At 37.1% G+C, this 4,561-nt stretch overlaps 1 long non-coding RNA gene across 1 annotated transcript; it reads right to left on the reverse strand.

The window, feature by feature from the left end:
* Positions 1-1,068: 1,068 nt before the first annotated feature.
* Positions 1,069-3,453, reverse strand: LOC104072802. Its single transcript, XR_683475.1, has 2 exons — positions 3,294-3,453; positions 1,069-1,786 (listed from the first exon to the last, which is right to left on the reverse strand). It is a non-coding gene; the product is annotated as an uncharacterized LOC104072802 (long non-coding RNA).
* Positions 3,454-4,561: the final 1,108 nt, after the last annotated feature.

Below are 4,561 nucleotides of genomic sequence, written 5' to 3' on the forward strand. Positions count from 1 at the left end.
TTTAAGAAACTTCCTTTGAAACAAATTATTTTATCTCGATCCAAACATTCACAATAGCAGGAAGCTGGATGATAGCATGTTTACAGTCATATAATAGCTCCAAACCCAGTAAAGCATCCTCCCGATATATTAAGAAAAGATCTTTTAAGAGATGAAAAATAAGATTAGTCCAAAGTCTCTTGACTGAATTAACCTAAGACAAAAGATTTGGACACCTATGGTGCATATTATTTAAAAATTGGTTTAAGCAGGGGTTTTTTGCAAACAAATATGCAAATATTCTATTAAACATTCCTACTTTCCTGATAAGGCTCAAAATTTGGTCAGAAAGACAAATCAGCTCCCGTATTACAGAAGCTTAGAAGTGGATTTTGGGAGAGATTTTCCAGCCTTGTTTTTGCACGTTACTCCCTTTTTTTCTCTCCCATAATTTTTCTTGCAAACAGCTTCAAAACAGCAGGTACTATGATACACCATATCCTGCACTCTCCTCTACAGAAGTTGCCATTACAAAGATCTCAATCACATAAAAAAATTCAAACTTGCTTTAAGAATAGCAGTTTTAAGTGTAAGTGGCACAATACAGAATGGTATTAGTGATATTTGAGCTAGCTCCAGATTAACTGGCAAAGCTCAATGGCACAGGCTGACAGGAATAAGGGAAATGTGAAGTCCTGCATGCAGTGAACACTCCTGGCTCTCAGCTGGGTCAGCCTGACTCACGACACGCTCGAGATTATGTACATCATTTGACAAATACTCAGGACAGGGATTTCAGACACTAACAACATGTTAAGTCAGCTTTGGATCTCCACTCTGATCGTACATATGGTAGAAAATACCAACCCAGAATTTAGGCAAGCAGCACAATACTGCCTTTAAATGAAAAAGGAACAGAAACACTTGCTTCTCTCTTCAGATTTCAATTCTCAGCCATCACCTATTGCATTTTATCTTCTCACTTTTAAAAATAGCACTGCAAGTAAAAAGCATTAATTTTAACTTCAAATTTAACTGTAGTCCCCTCCTCTAAAAAAACCCCAGTAATAGCAAAAGAAAACACAAGACTTTTAGACAAACAGGTTTATAAGGTTTATTTTCCATTGCACATACATGGATTATATACAAGTTAGTAACATAAGTTACTTCTTAATTTTCTAAAAGATTGTTACAGCAAACACTTGCCATTTTAAAACATCAAGTCAGAAATCAATCTAAAAAGGTAAATATGACAATATTTTAAAAACGAAACAAATTGCACTTTGTTAGGGAGAGTCAAATACAGGTTTGTCTATATGCTGTAACAAACTATATAGCAGGTAATATTACAGTTAGAAGTAGCTCTTGCAGTCCATTTGTACATTAATAATTCTTTTCAATTTTACTTAATTAAAAACTGGTGGATATTTCAAAGACTTTCTCTTCCTAGTATTCAAGATTCATCACATGAAATGCACTAGCAACTAAGTCTTTATGCAACTGCTATTCAAATATAAGAAGAACACCACACCTGAAAATAAGGAAAAAACTAAAACATATTGATTTTACACGTATCATGAGATGAAAAAGGTGTTCAGCAATAAAGCCCTGTCCACTACTTACATAAAAGAAGATTTAAAAAAATGATCACTGCACACAACACAAAGGGTGGGGTCATACTGTAGTTTTTAAGTCTCCTGTAACAGTAATATTCCTCATTACTGTTCACAGATGAGTGTTTCCATAGCAAACCTGTTCTCAAAGTGTCGAATCTTTCGGCAATTGATGGTTTCACGCTTCTGAATTCCTGTTTGTATTGGTAAAGAACAATGGATGGTAAACAGAAGAGGGGATGAGGTACATCAGAGACATAATAGTTTTACATTTGCTATAATAAGATGTCACCAGAAATCAGAACTACCCTTCTTCGATCCGCCTCTCAGAGGAAACACACATAGGCACACATTCATACTTAGAAAAATCAAAAAGCAGGCAATGATCCTGAAGGTGTGGTGAATCAAATCGCAGCACTGGTTTAGTTAGAACCAACCTGCCAAAACCCCCCCACTGGCTAGTTTTAACCCAGATCAGTTCCCGATCTCCCTCTCTGTGCGTCTGTAAAAATGCTTGTGGGGACGTGAGAGAGGGAACAGCAAAGGAATAAACCGCTATAGGCAAAAAAGAGTGGACTAGTAGTATTTAAACATCATCTTGGAATCGGAGAACGACAGAATTTAACCAAATTTTAGCCAAACTAATGCTCATTGCCAACCTATGCTCCTCCTTTATTACCACAGGATCAACATACTGAATTTTGAATTGCATTTTGCTATTAAGACCTTTTCATTTTAAAACATTGTTCTAAATTATTTTTATAAAATTTATTTCCTTCCTTGTTTTCCCAAGCAGTCAGGTCCAACAATATGACTAAAGCAATTAAACTGCTTCAGTGTGCACTTGCACATCACATACAGTTTAAATAAAAAAAAAAAAAAAAAAAAAAAAAAAAGAAGCAAGCCTGAGTAAAATCTGAGTGAAAATTTTAAGGCAGTATTTAATAGCTTGTCAAGACTCTTCCAAATGATGTTTTTCAAACATTTTCCATGAAGGAGTACCAAGCACTACAATTCTCCTGTGAAGACAACTCTTACTCACATTTCACTGATGCAAATAGGAACACGTGGACTAATTTATAGGTGGCTTTAAGGACAAGAAGAACCTGCTAAAATCTGAGTGAAAATTTTAAGGCAGTATTTAATAGCTTGTCAAGACTCTTCCAAATGATGTTTTTCAAACATTTTCCATGAAGGAGTACCAAGCACTACAATTCTCCTGTGAAGACAACTCTTACTCACATTTCACTGATGCAAATAGGAACACGTGGACTAATTTATAGGTGGCTTTAAGGACAAGAAGAACCTGCAATTCTGTACTTGGACTACAAGGCTATGGCTTCTCATATATTAAAGGGTTTTTTTGGGGTTTTTTTTGGGGGGGTGGGGTGGGTCAAGAAACAAGATTAAAGAAAAGCATCAATGAAAGCCTGAACCCCAGAAAACATACCCATGCACACACACAAATTTTAGCAGCTCCTAGCTCGCTGGAGCCTTGAGCACTTTTGCACAATAAAATGACTTATTTCCATACCTACACAGAAAATACCAGACGTATTTAAGCCCACAGAGCCAGTTACTGCCATAAGCAACCCTTACTTTAATAAAAGTCATTCCTTTCAACACAATCAAGCCTATTTATTGAACTCAAGCGGCATTGAACTTTCTGCCAACACAAAAGATCGCAGGAGGAACATTTACCTTTCATGGCTTCTTTGCGCTGTAGTTTATAGGTTTCCTTGCCACGGCAGAGGCGGTAAATAAAGAATCCCAGCTGATCTACATTTTCAATGCGATCAGTAACAATCATCTGTTCATGAATCAAATAGGACTGAGGCAAATATGTTCCAGCCTGTCGAACAAAAATATAACAGCTCTGTCAAAAGCCATCTCTTCGTGGTCTAAGTACACAAGAAACACTTTGCAATGTGTTTCTTTAACATGGCTATGACATATCTTCTTCGAATTCTTTCAAAATATGTATTACCCACAGAATTTTATTCTAAATGTGCAAACATGACTTTACTGCACTACAGAAATACATAACGATTACAGTCAAAAAGGTCACAAAACTTCCACTGATGCATAGGTCCACTGCCCTCCTGCTACAGTAATGTAAGTCTTCAGCAGAGAAGAAATGTTTCCTTCCGGAAGCACCCGCTGTCACAGTTTTATTTAAGTCCTGCATTTATCATCCAAAGTTTTCACTTAATTAACAACAGCCCAACAGACCTCAGCGGGAACTCCTCCCAAACAGGAGTTGGTAGAAGCATGCTCTACACAGACATATTCTTGCTGACGGAGCACGCCAGCTGCAGTATATTCCAGCTGCAGTCCACGGGGTTTGAGAAGCCTTGAACATATTCACAGGGTGGGTCACAACTCTCAAGCCAAATGCAAGACGAGACCATCGAGCCTTATAGGTTATTATGGCGACTCCCATACGTTATATGGAAAGGTATTGGAAAGCCATGGTGGTATATCATGTGTTTTAAGGCAATACACTGAAAAAGGGAAGAGCCATGACGACACGCAAAGGCTTCCCGAGCCTTTTCTACTGCCTTCAGTGTTATTTTGCCACAGCTGAAATGATGGAGGAATCCAGCTCTGCGCACACCTCACTGTGCACAGCTAAGATGCAGATACTTAGCTATCAGCCGATTTCCTAATACTGCCACTGGTAAATAATCATCAACTTTTTTGAAATATTACTTCATTTAAGAAATCCTGTTAGTGTGATTCTAATTTATGGCAATAGAGAAGGTGGTGTTCGCATTCTAAAAATAAAATGATCACTTATTATGGAAACAAGTTCAGCTTCTGTGACAAAAGATCACTATATTTTTTATTGACAATAAACAACTTGAAATTTCCATTGCAAAACAAGACTGTCTTTTCAGTCCAAGCGACGTGTTGAGAAGAAGCTGATTAAATGCTATTCTTTTCAGTAAAGAGAGAAAGGACTGTAT

Source organism: Fulmarus glacialis, unplaced genomic scaffold (genome assembly GCF_000690835.1).
Source record: "Fulmarus glacialis isolate BGI_N327 unplaced genomic scaffold, ASM69083v1 scaffold4782, whole genome shotgun sequence".
Lineage (NCBI taxonomy): Eukaryota > Metazoa > Chordata > Aves > Procellariiformes > Procellariidae > Fulmarus > Fulmarus glacialis.